The sequence below is a fragment of the Ranitomeya imitator genome, chromosome 4 (assembly GCF_032444005.1).
Source record: "Ranitomeya imitator isolate aRanImi1 chromosome 4, aRanImi1.pri, whole genome shotgun sequence".
Taxonomy (NCBI): domain Eukaryota; kingdom Metazoa; phylum Chordata; class Amphibia; order Anura; family Dendrobatidae; genus Ranitomeya; species Ranitomeya imitator.
Window position 1 is genome coordinate 681819588 of NC_091285.1, and position 19180 is coordinate 681838767.

The 19180-nt window shown below is 46.3% G+C and overlaps 2 non-coding genes across 2 annotated transcripts; one reads left to right on the forward strand and one right to left on the reverse strand.

The window, feature by feature from the left end:
• Nucleotides 1–3949: 3949 nt before the first annotated feature.
• TRNAP-UGG (transfer RNA proline (anticodon UGG)) lies at nt 3950–4021 on the reverse strand. Its single transcript has one exon. It is a non-coding gene; the product is annotated as a tRNA-Pro (tRNA).
• A 7554-nt stretch (nt 4022–11575) lies between these two features.
• On the forward strand, nt 11576–11657 carry TRNAL-AAG (transfer RNA leucine (anticodon AAG)). Its single transcript has one exon. It is a non-coding gene; the product is annotated as a tRNA-Leu (tRNA).
• Nucleotides 11658–19180: the final 7523 nt, after the last annotated feature.

Here is a 19180-nt window from a genome sequence, read left to right on the forward strand (position 1 = left end):
CCCCCATAGAATGTAATGCAGCACAGCCCCCATAGAATGTAATACAGCACAGCCCCCATAGAATGTAATACAGCACAGGCCCACAGAATGTAATACCGCGCAGCCCCATAGAATGTAATGCAGCACAGCCCCCATAGAATGTAATGCAGCACAGCCTCCATAGAATGTAATACAGCACAGCCCCCATAGAATGTAATACAGCACAGGCCCATAGAATGTAATACCACGCAGCCCCCATATAATGTAATGCAGCACAGCCCCCATAGAATGTAATGCAGCACAGCCCCCATAGAATGTAATGCAGCACGGCCCATATATTGTAATACAGCACAGCCCCCATATAATGTAATGCAGCACAGCCCCCATAGAATGTAATGCAGCACGGCCCCAGAGAATGTAATACAGCACAGCCCCCATAGAATGTAATACAGCACAGCCCCATAGTATGTAATGCAGCACAGCCCCCATAGAATGTAATACAGCACAGCTCCCATAGAATGTAATACAGCACAGGCCCATAGAATGTAATACCACGCAGCCCCCATATAATGTAATGCAGCACAGCCCCCATAGAATGTAATGCAGCACAGCCCCCATAGAATGTAATGCAGCCAGCCCCCATAGAATGTAATACAGCACAGCCCCCATAGAATGTAATACAGCACAGCCCCCATATAATGTAATGCAGCACAGCCCCCATAGAATGTAATGCAGCACGGCCCCATAGTATGTAATGCAGCACAGCCCCATAGTATGTAATACAGCACAGCCCCCATATAATGTAATACAGCACAGCCCCCATAGAATGTAATACAGCACAGCCCCCATAGAATGTAATACAGCACAGGCCCATAGAATGTAATACCATGCAGCCCCCATATAATGTAATGCAGCACAGCCCCCATAGAATGTAATGCAGCACAGCCCCCATAGAATGTAATGCAGCCAGCCCCCATATAATGTAATACAGCACAGCCCCCATAGAATGTAATACAGCACAGCCCCCATATAATGTAATGCAGCACAGCCCCCATAGAATGTAATGCAGCACGGCCCCATAGTATGTAATGCAGCACAGCCCCATAGTATGTAATACAGCACAGCCCCCATAGAATGTAATACAGCACAGCCCCCATAGAATGTAATGCAGCGCAGCCCCCATAGAATGTAATACAGCACAGCCCCCATAGAATGTAATGCAGCGCAGCCCCCATAGAATGTAATACAGTACAGCCCCCATAGAATGTAATACAGCACAGCCCCATAGTATGTAATGCAGCACAGCCCCATAGAATGTAATGCAGCCAGCCCCCATAGAATTTAATACAGTACAGCCCCCATAGAATGTAATACAGCACAGCCCCCATAGAATGTAATACAGTACAGGCCCCATATAATGTAATACAGCACAGCCCCCATAGAATGTAATACAGCACAGCCCCCATAGAATGTAATACAGTACAGGCCCCATAGAATTTAATGCAGCACAGGCACAGCCCCCATAGAATGTAATACAGTACAGGCCTCATAGAATGTAATGCAGCACAGGCACAGCCCCCATAGAATAGACATTAAAAAAAAAAAATCCTCACCTCTCCCGTTCCCAGCGCAGGTCCGGTGCACTCAGCGTCTCTCCGGCTCTGCAACGCTCAGGACAGAGAGGCTGAAGGCGCGCACAGTGATGACGTCATCGCGCCCTCTGCCCTGAGACGTTGCAGGGTCAGAGGGCGCTGAAGACGCTGCAGCTGCCGCAGGAACTACGAGAGGTGAGTATTAGAAAGGGGCCCCGGGGGACCGATGCCAGGGCTGGCACCTGGGGGGGGGCGTGGGGTTGGTCTCTGGTCGTGGCGGCGCTCAAAGATTTAAAGGGCCCGCGCCTTTTTTTTTTCTTTTTTCTTTCTCCTCCTCCTCTCTGGGTCGGGGCTCACCGGGCATTTCACCGGTATCCCGGTGGGCCAGTCCGACCCTGCCTTGACCTACTGTCTCCTTCCCCATAATCCTGTAAAATGTAAGCCCGCAAGGGCAGGGTCCTCTTCCCTCTGTACCAGTCTGTCATTGTTAGTTTTGTTTACTGTAAGTGATATTTGTATTCTGATGTAACCCCATCTCATGTACAGCACCATGGAATTAATGGTGCTATATAAATAAATAATAATAAAAATAATAATTTTCAAGAATATAACTACTATAATACTGCCCCTATGTACAAGAATATAACTACTATAATACTGCTCCTATGTACAAGAATATAACTACTATAATACTGCTCCTATGTACAAGAATATAACTACTATAATACTGCTCCCTATGTACAAGAATATAACTACTATAATACTGCATCTATGTACAAGAATATAACTACTATAATACTGATCCTATGTACAAGAATATAACTACTATAATACTGCCCCTATGTACAAGAATATAACTGCTATAATACTGCTCCCTATATACAAGAATATAACTACTATAATACTGCTCCCTATGTACAAGAACATAACTACTATAATACTGCTCCTATGTACAAGAATATAACTACTATACTACTGCCCCCTATGTACAAGAATATATCTACTATAATACTGCCCTACGTACGAGAATATAACTACTATAAGACTGCCCTATGTACGAGAATATAACTACTATAATACTACCCCTATGTACAAGAATATAACTACTATAATACTGCTCCTATGTACAAGAATATAACTACTATAATACTGCTCCCTATGTACAAGAATATAACTACTATAATACTGCATCTATGTACAAGAATATAACTACTATAATACTGATCCTATGTACAAGAATATAACTACTATAATACTGCCCCTATGTACAAGAATATAACTGCTATAATACTGCTCCCTATGTACAAGAATATAACTACTATAATACTGCTCCCTATGTACAAGAACATAACTACTATAATACTGCTCCTATGTACAAGAATATAACTACTATACTACTGCCCCCTATGTACAAGAATATATCTACTATAATACTGCCCTACGTACGAGAATATAACTACTATAAGACTGCCCTATGTACGAGAATATACCTACTATAATACTGCATCTATGTACAAGAATATAACTACTATAATACTGCTCCTATGTACAAGAATATAACTACTATAATACTGCCCCTATGTACAAGAATATAACTACTATAATACTGCCCCTATGTACAAGAATATAACTGCTATAATACTGCCTCCTATGTACAAGAATATAACTACTATAATACTGCCCCTATGTACAAGAATATAACTACTATAATACTGCCTCCTATTTACAAGAATATAACTACAATAACACTGCTTCCTATGTACAAGAATATAACTACTATAATACTGCCCCTATGTACAAGAATATAACTACTATAATACTGCTCCTTATGTGCAAGAATATAACTACTATAATACTGCCCTTATGTACAAGAATATAACTACTATAATACTGCTCCTTATGTGCAAGAATATAACTACTATAATACTGCTCCTATGTACAAGAATATATCTACTATAATACTGCTCCCTATGTGCAAGGATATAACTACTATAATACTGATCCTATGTACAAGAATATAACTACTATAATACTGCCCCTTATGTACAAGAATATAACTACTATAATACTGCCCCTATGTACAAGAATATAACTACTATAATACTGCCCCCTATGTACAAGAATATAACTACTATAATACTGCTCCTATGTACAAGAATATAACTACTATAATACTGCTCCTATGTACAAGAATATAACTACTATAATACTGCCCCCTATGTATAAGAATATAACTACTATAATACTGCTCCTATGTACAAGAATATAACTACTATAATAGTGCTCTTTTGTACTATAATAATACTGATTTTTACATAGAAGTAAATCACAGAGAAATGAGGAAAAGCTTTGATTTTCCCTGCAACTGAAGAAAAATTGGGCTCGTCCGGGATTTGAACCCGGGACCTCTCGCACCCAAAGCGAGAATCATACCCCTAGACCAACGAGCCAGCTGGATGCGTTTGCTGATATCTCATTACTTGTATTTGCACAGGTGACAGTCACCTGTTATTTCCTGACATGTCATTAACTTTTACCACAATCAGTCACGGATTTCTCATACACTGGATCTAAGCTGGTAATGTGTGTGCCTCTGGGCTGAGCTCGGTGAGTTTAGACTTGTGTTTCACCAACGTTCCTTCAAGATTTTCTGTCAGTAGGATCAGCCCTCTTAGGCCGGAGTCACATTAAACGTATGAAAAATTGGTCCAAGGCTCCCTGCCAAGAGTCGCATGAGTTTAATGTGAGTGACATGAAGGTACAATCCAATTTTTCCCACCTAGCATCCGATTTACATCGGAATTCAGTGATCACTATCTGACTGCGATGCGATTTTAACATGAGCTTATACATAGGGCCAGGGCTGCTACTAGGAATTTCAGGGCCCCATACTGGCAAAATTTTCAGGGCCCCCTTCAGACTCCACCCAGGCTCCTCCCCAGCCCCACCTCCACCCCTCAAACTGCCCACAATCCCACCGCTCTCTCTTGGAAAAATTCCACTTCTCACTAATCACTCATAACAGTTCCCATCACCAGATCACACATATAGCCAGCAGCTCTTGTTTTGGCCAAAAGATTTTTTTAATCTGCCACCATGACAAGGTAGACTCTTTTGGCCGCGCCCTACTCTAACCTATTAAACATTTGTTAAAATATCCAATACAATTTAGGTATATTTGTATTTATTTTTCAATATTTAAAATTACCAATAATATCATATACAAGGGACAAATACCACCTCACCATGACCAGACACCATATTACCACCACATAGTGACCTATAATACCACATACAAGGAACAAATACCGCCACACCATGTCCAGACCACATATTACCATCACATGGTGACCAATTATATCACATACAAGGAACAAATACAACCACACCATGGCCGGACAACATATTACCACCATATAGTTAATGAATACTACAATAATGATCATTAATAAAAAAAAAAGCAATACTATTGCAGCGCCCCAGAGATCTGGTCGTTGCAGTAACGTCGCTCTGCCACTAAGGGGAGTGATGGTATGTCTGACTGCACTAAAGGAGTTCTTTGACCAGGTATCACCAGCACACATTACACTTCACACTCCGGCCACTAGGGGGAGTAAAAGGCTTATTTATTGGGCCATTCCTCACATTGGTAAAACTAGGGGTTGGACAGGAAGTTAGACAGAACGACGCCTGGGACAGCTCCAGGGAGGACCTGTCAGAACTGGGAAATCTGGCAGGTACCTAGTGAACAGAACGTTACGGAACCGCGCCTGCACTACCTTGCGGCGCTATCCTAAGAAAGTGACACGAAGCGAAGGATATTGTGAGACAGTGAGAAACGAGATCAGCACAAACGAGATCAGCAGTAGGAGTCGTGCCCCGAGAACGGCAACATTCTACTGAGGCGCATAGCCGGCGGCCGGAGCACCGAGGAAGTAACAGTCTCCACGCATTACTTCAAGCAGCGGCAGGACAGTTAATTACAGGTTGGCTGTCTACCATACAACACCTAAGAAGGACATAGGAGGCAATCGTGGGAGAGGGGCGACACTAGGGTTCCAGAATAACTCCAGGCCTACCTGTCATAAAGGTGCGTCCTAGCCATAACATACCTGGGGGACGGAGAAAGGAAAGATCTAGAGAGAACGAGAACAGAAGTTGTAAGGACTATCCTGAATGCTCAGCAGGGAAGCACTACAACACACAGGCGCTAGTGGGTAGAGACTGATTTCCACCTGAAAAGAGAACTCCGGATGTGCCTTCGGACCGGCCGGTCTCAGACAGCCCCGTTGACAGTGCCCTGGATTGAGGATCCTGAAACCTTCATTAAAAGGTAAAGAAACTGAACCCTGTGTCCTCGTTATTCCTCGCACTACGCACCATTACCCCCTTATTGGATGCCCCTTAGCAGGGTCACGGATGGGGCCCAGCCACCGTGACATCCCCAGAACTGAGCCAGCAGAGGACCGGTACCGAGTAACCCACGGCCCTGCGTCTGGGGGCGATCCACTATAACCATAAGTGCCATTATACACAGGAGATCTGTACTTAGTATGCAGTGTCTGTGTACAGGTAATACAGTGATCACTGGTGACATTATACACAGGAGCTCTGTATATAGTGTATAGTGTACAGGTAATACAGGGATCACCAGTGACATTATACACAGAAGCTCTGTATACAGTGTCAGTGTAAAGGTAATGCAGTGATTACTGATAACATTGTACACAGGACCTCTGTATATAGTATACAGTGTATAGTGTCAGTGTACAGGAAACACACTGCCTCACCAGTGACATCTCTAGGTTAAGTCCTTCATCTTTGCTTTTCATCTTCATCCAGCACAGACCGCCATCACTTCTTCCAGCCAGGGCTCGTCTATGCAAGAAATAACACAGTTATCTCGAGCTCTGCTTGCAGAACACATTACTTAAATTTTTCCCAAATTCTACACTACACCAGATGAAGAAAAAAACGTGACATAGTGTCTCTTTGCACAGTAACAGGACTGCCCCCATTTAAAACAGTATCCGCAAAAAAATAAAATAAATACATCACTTCAGTAATAATATCCCTTAATTAGCTCCTATGGTAATAATATCCCCCATCCTGGCCCAGTATATCTCATTCCTGGCTCCAGCCATATGTTCTCCCATCCTGCCCTCATGAGTAGCAATTCTGCCCATATGATCTCCCAATTCTGCCCCATCTGTCTCCATCCTGCCCTATCTGTCCCATGATCCTGCCCATCTGTCCCATTATCCTGCCTCAGCTGTCTCCATCGTATCCATCCTGCCCCATGATCCTGCATCATGTGTCCCCTTCCTGCACCATGATCCTGCCCCATCTGTCTCCATCCTCCCCAATGACTCTGCTCCATCTGTCTCCTTCCTGCACCATGACCCTGCTCCATCTGTCCCTATCCTGCCCCAAGACCCTGCCCCAACTGTCACAGTCTTGCCCCATCTGTTTGCATCCTGCCCCATATTCCTGCCCCATGTCTCCAATCTGCTACATGTGTCCCATTCTGCCCCGTGTCTCATATCCTGCCCCGTGTCTCCCATCCTGCCCCCATGCCTCCCATCCTGCCCAATGTCTCCCATCCTGCCCTGTGTCTCACATCCTGCACCATGTGCTTAAATACTGCCCCGTGTCTCCTATCCTGCCTCTGTGTCTCCCATCCTGCCCCATGTCTCCATTCTGCCTCATGTCTCCATTCTGCTCCATGTCTCCCATTCTGCCCCCGGGTCTCACATCCTGCCCCCATGTCTCCCATCCTGCCCCCGTGTCTCCAATCCTGCCCCATGTCTCCCATCGTGCCCTGTGTCTCACATCCTGCAACATGTGCTTAAATCCTGCCCCGTGTCTCCTATCCTGCCTCTGTGTCTCCCATCCTGCCCCATGTCTCCATTCTGCCTCATGTCTCCATTCTGCTCCATGTCTCCCATTCTGCCCCCGTGTCTCACATCCTGCCCCCATGTCACCCATCCTGCCCCCGTGTCTCCAATCCTGCCCAGTGTCTCCCATCCTGCCTCTGTGTCTCCCATCCTGCCCCATGTCTCCCATCCTGCCTCCGTATCTCCCATCCTGCCTCCGTGTCTCCCATCCTGCCTCCGTGTCTCCCATCCTGCCTCCGTGTCTCCCATCCTGCCTCCGTGTCTCTCATCCTGCCTCCGTGTCTCACATCCTGCCCCCATGTCTCCCATCCTGCCTCCGTGTCTCCCATCCTGCCCCCATGTCTCCCATCCTGCCTCCGTGTCTCCCATCCTGCCCCCATGTCTCCCATCCTGCCTTCGTGTCTCACATCCTGCCCCCGTGTCTCCTATCCTGCCTCTGTGTCTCCCATCCTGCCCCCGTGTCTCCAATCCTGCCGTGTCTCACATCCTGCACCATGTGCTTAAATCCTGCCCCGTGTCTCCCATCCTGCCTCCGTATCTCCCATCCTGCCTCCGTGTCTCCCATCCTGCCCCATGTCTCCATTCTGCCTCATGTCTCTATTCTGCCCCCGTGTCTCACATCCTGCACCATGTGCTTAAATCCTGCACCATGTGCTTAAATCCTGCCCCGTCTCTCTATTCTGCTCCATGTCTCCCATTCTGCCCCCGTGTCTCCCATCCTGCCCCCGTATCTCCCATCCTGCCTCCGTGTCTCCCATCCTGCCCCATGTCTCCATTCTGCCTCATGTCTCTATTCTGCCCCCGTGTCTCACATCCTGCACCATGTGCTTAAATCCTGCCCCGTCTCTCTATTCTGCTCCATGTCTCCCATTCTGCCTCCGTGTCTCCCATCCTGCCCCGTGCTTGCCGCTTTCAATAAAAATAAAAACAAAACCTTTCTCCTACCTGGCCACGTTCCTGCAGCGATGTTCCTTCCAGACATTTGAAAAAACAGCAAAATAAGGCAGAGATGCTTACCTGCCTAGGCCTCAGATAAATGCACTATCAGGATGCAGTGGACCCATGTGGTTAAGATAGAAAAAACACAGGTGCAGCATAACCGATGAGGCAGCTACTCTCGACCTGCCAAACTAATGGAGGGGGTGGCTGCTTGGCACATTGCTGCACATAAAAGACTTGTATGCGGCGCTGTTCACACAATGGAGATGCACAGCATCCAGGCAAGCCTAGTAGTGACACCCTTCTATTAGATCAGGCGGGCCTGCCCAGCGCTAAAGAAATGCACCCCATGTGAACAGACACCACAGTTTACAAGACAAAAAAGGGCCCAACTGCACCCCAGAAAAAATTGCAAAAAACACATAAAAAAGTTTATGTGAGGTATTAGTTGATATTTTGGCCAAAATGCGGAAGCTCATGACCCGCGACAAGGGTCCCCACGCTCATGAGTCCTATCTCTAAACAGCAAAAGCACAAAAAGAGGATTCAGAGATCCTCCAAAAATTTGAAAAAACAGCAAAATAAGGCAGAGATGCTTACCTGCCTAGGCCTCAAACAAATGCACTATCAGGATGCAGTGGACCCATGTGGTTAAGAAAGAAAAAACAGGTGCAGCATAACCGATGAGGCAGCCACTCTCGACCTGCGAAACTAATGGAGGGGGTGGCTGCTTGGCACATTGCCTAGATCTAGATCTAGATCAGGCGGGCCTGATCTAAAGGTACCTTCACACTCAGCGACGCTGCAGCGATACCGACAACGATGTCGATCGCTGCAGCGTCGCTGTTTGGTCGATGGAGAGCTGTCACACAGACAGCTCTCCAGCGACCAACGATCCCGAGGTCCCCGGGTAGCCAGGGTAAACATCAGGTTACTAAGCGCAGGGCCGCGCTTAGTAACCCGATGTTTACCCTGGTTACCAGCGTAAAAGTAAAAAAAACAAACACCACATACTTACCTACCGCTGTCTGTCCCCGGCGCTCAGCTTCTCTGCACTCCTCCTGCACTGACTGAGCACAGCGGCCGGAAAGCAGAGCGGTGACGTCACCGCTCTGCTTTCCGGCTGACCGACGCTCACAGCCAGTGCAGGAGGAGTGCAGAGAAGCTGAGCGCCGGGGACAGACAGAAGGTAAGTATGTAGTGTTTGTTTTTTTTTACTTTTACGCTGGTAACCAGGGTAAACATCGGGTTACTAAGTGCGGCCCTGCGCTTAGTAACCCGATGTTTACCCTGGTTACCAGTGAAGACATCGCTGGATCGGTGTCACACACACCGATCCAGCGATGTCTGCAGGGAGTCCAGCGACAAAATAAAGTTCTGGACTTTCCTCAGCGACCAACGATCTCCTAGCAGGGGCCTGATCGTTGGTCGCTGTCACACAGAACGATTTCCTTAACGATATCGTTGCTACGTCACAAAAAGCAACGATATCGTTAACAATATCGTTATGTGTGAAGGTACCTTAATAGAAGATCTTCTGAAGAACTACCCAGGGGACTCCTAGTGGCACATATGTTGGCCATTGTAAGTGAAGGAACCATTCCGGTGCGGTGGATTAACTTAGGAGATCGGGACATTACTGTCATTCCCAGAAGTGTGGTGGCCCGAATCATGAACCTACCTGAAGAAGTAATGCCCCCTCAAAGAGTGCAGTTGGAGGTACAACCTGGAGACCCCTGGACTGTGTTAGTGAACTCCATTTCAGTGTCAGAACCTCGTTACATCCAGGAGGGCCGACCCATATTGGAACAAAAGCGGGCTGAACTGGCCAAACTCAAACCCGCTCAGGTGCAACAGGTAGAAACTATTCTGGGGAAGTATAAGGAAGTCTTTGTCCTCCACGAAGATGATTTTGGCTGCACCACGACCACTACGCACAAAATACTAACTGGAAGCACTGCGGGAGCGTTACTGGGAAATTCTCCCACAGTTGTACCATGAAGTGAAAAGCATGTTGAATCAGATGTTGCAGGCCGGTGTGATCAGGGAGAGCCAGAGTCCGTGAGGTGCCCCAATTGTGTTGGTACGAAAGAAAGATGGCACCTTGCGTTTTTGTGTGGATTACTGAAAATGCAATGCCTGTACAGTGAAGGATTCGTACCAGCTGCCAGGGATTGAGGAGTCCCTGTCTGCTCTGGGGAAAGCCAGGTTCTTCTCTACACTGGACATTGCCAGCGGCTACTGGCAAGTCCCCATGTCTGAACAAGATCGAGCAGGTCTGACATAAATAGCAGTTTGAGCGGGAAGATGGGACTCTTGGCGAGGAACAAGCTTGTGAGTAGAGAGACGGTTAACTCCCTCTCCATGAAGCCATGCCCGCTAACTGTGCCTACACCCCCAGCTAGCCAGACTGCCGAAACATCCTACCCTCAGCCCAGAGAGACTTCTACACGAGGTAGTGACCAGGATAGAGCACGTACCTTGGATCCGCTCACCACTGCAGAAGCACTGCTTAGTCCCATCCTTGAGGTGCCTGCTGAGGACCGGCCCGTGTCCGCTGGACTGTGTGCTTCTACAGCGGCCTTGCCTACTGAACCTTCGGAATCTTCTGTGCCGCCGACCATCACCTCTACTCCACCGTGTGCACGGATCAGGAGATCACATGCCAAAGAACCCGGAGAATTTGTAGTTGCAAGGAGAACATCTGCGGGACCGGAGCAGAGATACCTCGCGCCGTCTGTGGTGCTGCCACCGTGGGATCTTCCAGCCACCTTCCTCGAGCGCACAGATACTGATAAATTAATCCGTTATATGCTATTGCATTTGACTTTTCCCCTATCCTCCAATCACATCCTTCACCCCCTGCTTGTACCAATACTGTTCCTGTATATAAAGAACCTGTTAACCCTTGCTCTGACTCCTGTGTGTGTCACTGCATCCTACGCACCTGCTAGCACCCTACACAATCTAACCTCTAGGTGGTAATATATCTTTCTGATTACAATCTGATAACACAGAAAAAAAAACCCCATGAGCTGCAGCTTGTACTGAACACTGGGAGGAGGTGCATTGAGGAGCTACCATTCAAGTTCAATGAAGGCAGATTCAGCATTCGCAATTTATCTTTTTTTTTTACAACAAAACACCCAAAACACAAGCCTGCCAACCGGTAGCGTGGCCGAGCGGTCTAAGGCGCTGGATTAAGGCTCCAGTCTCTTCGGGGGCGTGGGTTCGAATCCCACCGCTGCCAGGATTATTTTATAGCAATGATTACTGTATTTGATCATATTTCAGTGTACAATCTTTATACATAGTTATTATTACATTATAAATTACCCAATTTTTACCTATGACACAAAAGTGATCAGATATCTACAATCTGTATTTACATTCAAATAAGTATTTTTCCTGTTTTTGCACTGGTCCTCCAGTAGGTGGCAGTATAAACACACAGAATTTACAGACTTAGGCCGTTTGCGCACAATAGTTTTTAAGGAGTTATTTAGTAGCAGGTTCATTCCCAAAATGTCTGAAAAAAAAGGATTGCTATCAAAAAATGCATAAATTATTTCTTATTAATTTCAATTGTAAAGCTATGTGCATATAGATCTTTTCAAGGAGTGTTTGGAGCAGAAACAATATGCGCACACAGTCAGTTTGCCGAGTTTTTATCAGAGGAAAGTCAGCAGAAACTTCAAGCTTTTGGGAAGTTTTGTGTTTTTGAGGATTTGGAGGGCTTGACAGTTTCTGCTCTGAAAAAAATGCAAAACTTCTCTGTGTGCACAAAAGCCATAGGGTATGGGCACATGATGTATTTTTCAGGGAACCCCCATTAAAAAGCCCTGTAAACCCCGCAGTAAACAGTGGAAAATAATACACAGTAATGTAAAAACCATATGTTCAGTCGTGTGTTACTTCTTTTTAGTGCTTCAGGGTTCGAGAACCGTAAAGTGGTAAAAAGAAACAACATCGTCGTTTTTCGGGCAACTTCTGGTAGGAAGATGCTCACCGCTATAGTAGGAATAAAAAAAGAAAAAATCAGCAAACGAACGATGGCAAAGCCACCAACAGAGGTACTTCAGGAAAAAGACCATCAACGTTTTCCAGATGTGCAATAACAAATTGTATTGTGGTACTGTGATAGGCAGAAAAATCGATGCGAATACTTTTCTGCCCAATGATGACAGAAGTGTTCTACGAGTGATACCTTTATTGGCTCACCAGAAAATAATATGTTTGCAGCTTTCAGGGCACAGAGGCTCCTTCTTCAGGCAAGATTACAAATAGATTAATAAGAAGAAAGCACCACATTTCGAGAATACTACAGCAGGGCATTTGTTAGGGGGTGGGAAGTGTGATGAGTCCATACATAAGCCAAGGAAATCAAATTAGGCATTCTCTTACAAATGGAGAGGCAGTGGGAAAACGTTTTCCTGAAACAGCTTCCTTACTAAAACTCAGAACAAAGACGTTGTGTGCATTTATCCTTGTTTTTTAAGAATTTTTTGGTGCTAAAACTAGGTCGAAACTGTAACAACTCTGCCGGCATCACTGCATGGCCTCCCATCCCTCACACACCATCTTACTCACTGCTCCAGGTCATCTTGTGATTTCTGTCTGCTGCCGGCTCCATGTTCAGTGTCTCTTGCTTTCTGCCTGCTCTCTGCATGCTTCCTGGCTGTGTGCATAGGGGGCGGTGCCAGAATTCTCTGCTTCTTATGGAATCGGGGTGCACCTGTCTAATGTGTCCCTGACCAATTATCAAGAGGTTTCTAGTATTTAGGGCAGCTCCACCCTGTGGAACTTGCATGTGCAATGTCTAAACTCAGTTAGTGTCTAGTTACTGAGCTGCCAGGTCTTGCTCTGTGGTCCTCCTTCTCTGGAGGCTCTGCTCCTAGCTTTGCTTGGCTGTTCTGTCTGCCCTTCAGGAGGCTGTATATCCTGGTCTCAGTGTCTTTGTCCGTGCCTTGTTCCTGTACGTCCGCCCTCCAGGAGGCAGAATATCCTGGTCCCTGTGTATATTCCCTGCTCTGTCTTGTACTTGTCTGTCCGCACTCGAGGAGGCAGAATATCCTGGTCCCTGTGTCTTTGTTTCTGTACCTTGTCTTGTATCGTTACCTTGTCTGAACTCTGTCCTACCTCTGCCTCCTTGTCTGTGGCTTCTTTCCCTGCAGTTCCTCTCTGCTCTGCTCTCGGCTCCGCACTCTGCGACCTTGCTTTGCTCCTTGCTCTTCAACCTGTGACTTTGCTCTGCACTCTGCGCCTTCGCTCTGCTCTTGGCTCTGCACTTTGTGGTTCTACCCTTGTCGCTCTGCCTGTGCTCCATGCTCCTGCGGTTCTGCTTCATGCTGGCTCTTGCTGCTGCAGAATCTCTTGCTGCAGCTCTTCTCCGCATACCTTGCGGTTCTCCTCCTGTGTGAACAGGTCTAAACCTGTTCCTTCATACTTCATTTGTGACGCCCAGGAGACCGGGGTACCCAGCACCGGACCAATGGGGTCTGTCTCTTGAGGGAGATGTCACGGGTGGCTTGACCCGATGCTGTGGCCTCAGGCAATGCACAGTGTAAGGGGTATCGTGAGGGAACAGGCACTTACTTGATCAGCAGCAGGTTCTCCCAGCGGTGATGATCCCGATCCTGGATAGATGGCTATTGTCCAAATGAAAGTCTGAGGCACTGAAACGTTTAACCAGTTTACTTCAACATAAAGGGATTTACAACCAGTCCTGTCACCGGAGTCTGTATGGGAACTCTGAGTTACTTTGACCCTGCCGGGGTCTTCGCCTCTTATTGTATGCAGTTTCTGTGTGGCCCTGCTGCTGTATATGAACTGGCTGCCGGCCCAATCTGTCCCCTCCGGGTCCTGGTTCAACGGGCAACCCGAGTCCCTTTTATCGGCTTACCCCCTCCGGGAGTACCGCTGAACTCTGTGTCTGTTGCTGCGTCCGGCCCTAGTGAAGCTGATATCACCTCACGTTTTTCCGGTTGCTGTATTATATATAATGAATACAGCCACGGATCCGGTATCCATCTTTGCGCCTGTTCTGGGTAGTGATTAATGCTACCCGGTTCTCACAATGTCCTTTTTCTCTATCCCTCTTCTCCTCAGGCCGGTGATTTGGGCCTGGAAACCGTCATAGGGCTGTTAGAAATTCAGCTGTATGACCTCTCTCTTTCAGCTTTTTAGCCCACCTGCCAGTTCTTCTCTCAGACCAGAATAGATCAAGGGGAGTCTCTGGAGCTCCTCCTTCTGGCCTGAGGTGGTAGTGCAGTCTTGCTATTTTAGTATTTGTATCCAGTGTCAGTAACTGTTTTTGTGGCAAATACCTCTAGGGGTGCCACATTCCCCCTTAGTTAAGAACAGTACTCCGGGACTGTGGGACGATAACATTTTGAAATAACAATTAATATGTACAGAGTCTTAAAAATGAAAAGTTACAAAAACCACTCAAGGAAACAAAAATAGAGTTCTGTAAAAAGTCACTTCAAATAGCGTCCATTAATACAGTTCTATCCTTGAAGGTACTAGGAAAGGCACTGCACTTTGTGTCCAAGAATTTAGTTCCATTTTTCCAACGGAGTTACCAATGTAAAGTCTAAAGAAAGTTCAAAAAGAGCAAAAAGCAAAGTTCAAAAAGCAGTCTTTCCGGAGCTTTGATTTAGTGCCTCCGGGCTGATAAAAAGTTCAAGAATATGCAATAAGTTCATACAGACAAGTCTCTGTAGGTACTGGGCTTAAACGTTGCAGAATGATAACAATGACTATAGTTTTATAGTTGGTAATCCGCATACCTGGCCGGTAATTGACCCTGGGTACTACGCTGTGATCTACGTAATAGCGGTGTCTCTTCATGTGGTGTACTACTGTCTACTGCGGATGTAGTATCTGCCCGCTCTGCTAAAGATAATTCCACGACTATGGAGTTGGCAAGTCCACCGTGAATGGGATTACTCTGATCAGGAATCTGTTCTTCCTGGCCTGGAACCTCCTGTAGTACGGGGTCAGCCTCTTCCTGTCTTGAGACTTCTGGTATTGGGTTCGGTGTTGGGTAAAAGGCCACCATGGGAACCACTACTGCACCATGGTATGTTAGTAGGGTTTTGGGAAAGTCTCCTATACAGGTGTGATACATTTCCTCTTCTTTTTCCTTTACTGGTTGGACCTGCATGGGTTGAATAACTTCTGGTTCTGGCTGGACAACTTCTGGCTCTTTCAATGCTTCCGGACATAATTTAAGATTGTCTCTTGACACTAGTACAGATGTTAAGACTCCATTTTTGCTAATGAGACACATTTTAGGATTATCCATTCTTGTTGGTAAAACTGTGTAGGGTACGGCTTCCCACTGATTGTCTAGTTTATTGGTTCGACGATTTCTCTTGAGCACTTGGTCACCCGGTCTTAATGGGGTCGCTAGAGCATTCTGGTTGAAAGTTCGCTCTTGTCTTTCTCTAGTTTGCTGAAGGCTTCTTTCCACACTCTCTTGCACTTGGCGATATTGCTTTTGCCGTATGATATCCCTATTGGAGTCTTGAACTTCTGCGTCTGGTTTCAGAATTCCCATTTCTAGATCGATTGGTAATTGGCCGGGTCTTGCACGCATAAGGTAAGCTGGGGTGCAGTTGGTGGAGCTCACCGGGACATGATTATACAGATCCACCAAGTCAGGCAATTTTTCTGGCCATTGATTCCTTTCTGTCTCAGGTAAAGTCTTTAGTAGGTCTATTACAATATGGTTCATCTTCTCGCATAAGCCGTTTGTTTGTGGATGATAGGCCGTCGTCCGGATCTTTTTGCAACCATACATATTACAGAATTCTCTGAAGATCTCTGATTCAAAGGCTGTACCTTGGTCGGTGAGAACCTGTTCCGGATATCCATGGGGTCTACAAAAGTACGTTTGGAACGCTTTTGCTGCTGTTTTTGCTGTCAGATCTTTTACGGGTACTACTACCAAGAAGCGTGAATAATGGTCCACGATTGTCAAGGCATAGACATAGCCGGACCGGCTTGGTGTCAACTTCACGTGGTCCATGGCTACAAGTTCAAGTGGTTGTTTGGTGATTATGGGCTGCAGTGGTGCTCTTTGGTTCTTTTGATCGTTTCTTCTGAGGTTGCACCGGCCACAATTTCTGCACCACTGTTCGATTGATTTTCTCATCCCGACCCAATAAAATCTTTCTCTTAGAAGTACTTCTAACTTTTTCCAACCGAAGTGACCAGCACCATTATGGTAAGCTTCGAGGACCATCTTCACATCTTGTTTAGGCACGATAATCTGCCAAACCAATTCATGTGTTTTCGGATTGATGTACCTTCTACAGAGCTTCCCTTGATACAGGAACATTTTGCCTCTCTCTTTCCAGAGTTGATGCGTCTCTTTTGGGGCATCCTCATCGGGATATGCACTTTGCTCAGTTAACAGTTCCTTCACCAACTTCACAGCCGGATTGCTGTCTTGGGTGTCAGCCCATCTATGGTGTGCTAACGGATTAAAATTCACCTCTTGTTGTTTCTGATAGGTACTTGACTGATGATGTTTTGCCTTGGGATGATGGAAGGCTGGTAGTTCAATTTCTTCAAGCTCCCCCGTTTCTTCTTCTACATCTCTCAAGTGTGGCATCCGGGATAGGGCATCGGCATTTCCATTCTTGCGACCTGCTCGATACTTGATTATGAAGTTGTAATTAGATAACCGGGCTATCCATCGCTGTTCTAACGCACCTAATTTGGCTGTGTCCAGATGGGTCAACGGATTGTTGTCAGTATAGACAATAAATTCTGCAGCGGCCAGATAGTGTTTGAAACGTTCAGTCACAGCCCAAACTACTGCCAGTAGTTCCAATTTGAAGGAGCTGTAATTTTCTGAATTTCTTTCAGTTGGCCGGAGCTTTCTACTTGCAAAGGCGATGACTTTCTCCTGACCTTCTTGCTTTTGTGACAACACCGCTCCTAGTCCCACATTACTGGCATCGGTGTAGAGGATGAAAGGTTGATGGTAATCTGGGTATGCCAGAACCTCTTCTCCGGTTAGTGCCTTCTTTAGTTGTTCAAAGGAGTCTTCCCTTTCATCGTTCCACTGAAAAGGAGGGTTTCGGTTTGAAGGTTTCTTCGTCTGCCCTACCAAGGCGTCTTGCAAGGGTGCTGCCAACTTGGTAAATCCTTTTATAAATCTGCGATAGTAACCCACCAATCCCAGGAATTGCCTCACTTCTTTTGCGTTGGTAGGTCTTGGCCAATCCCTTATGGCGCTTATTTTCTCGGGATCCGGTGCTACTCCCTCCGAACTCACGATGTGTCCCAGGTACTGTACCTTTGGCTTGAGAAGGTGACATTTGGATGGCTTGATTTTCATGCCATACCTGGATAAGGCTTCGAACACTTCTGCCAAGTCTTTTAAGTGTTGTTCGTAAGTCTTTGAGTAGACGATCACATCATCTAGGTACAGGAGGACAGTCTCGAAGTTCTTGTGTCCGAGGCAGCATTCCATCAGCCGCTGGAAGGCACCGCATGCGTTGCAGAGTCCGAATGGCATGCGATTAAATTCACATAGACCCATTGGTGTGGTGAGTGCCGTCTTTTCCTTATCTCTCTCAGCCACAGGGACTTGCCAATACCCGCTTGTTAAGTCTAAGGTGGAAAAATAATTAGCAGATTTCAAAGCAGTCAAGGACTCTTCTATCCTAGGCAAGGGGTAGGCGTCTTTATGGGTGATGTTATTAATCCGCCGGTAGTCTACGCACATTCTCATGGTTCCGTCCTTTTTTTTGACAATCACTAGAGGGGCCGCCCAGGGGCTACAGCTGTCTCTTATTACCCCGGCCTGTTTCATCTCCCTCAGCATATCTTTTGCACATTGATAGTGAGCGGGCGGTATGGGTCTATATTTTTCTTTTATTGGGGGATGGTCACCGGTGGGGATTGTGTGTTCTACCCCTTCTATCCGTCCGAAGTCCAATGGGTGTTTACTGAAGACTTGTTCATATTCCGTCACTAGCCTATACACCCCTTGTTTTTGATGGGTAGGTGTTGAATTTATGCCCACGTGTAGCTGTTGGCACCAATCCTCCAATTCTCCATCTGAGCCGTTGACTTCCACCTGACAGGTTGGTTCTAAGGGCTCAATGGTTGTGATGGCATTGTTGTCAACAGTATATAGCTTTGCCATTGTAGCATACCTTGGCAAAGTGACCTCTTCCTCTCCACAGTTCAAAAGTCGTACCGGCACTCGTCCCCGGTGTACCTCGACTATCCCTCGTGCTGTGAGTATAGTGGGCCTTCTGTCGGTGTACACTGGTTCTATTAAGGCTTGATAATCTCGTCCCTTAGTACCAATGGCTGCTCTACACCATACCAGCATTTCTGTTTTTGGTGGGATTACAATAGACGTTGAATCACTTACCCTGACACTGCCGATTTCTCCACCTGCAACTTCTACCTGTTGCCTTAACATCAATACTTTTATTTCCCTCCGGAGAACTCTCTGCTGGTAGGATTGGGCAGTTTCAGCAATTTGCTGTAAGACAGAAATAACTTCGGCAAAGCAGTTCTCTAACACATTCATTCTTATCAATACAGTTGGTTCACAGTTCCGCCGGTCAACATCAACAACAATTATACCCTGTTTCTTCAATTCTACTTTAGCAATCTTTATGGTCATCTCCCTGAATCCTAGTTTTGGTACCAACTTACCATTACTGGCCCATATATCTAGTTCAACATCAGAGGGCCCTTTATCAATATCTGCATCAGCCCAGTACCTCTTATAAAGGA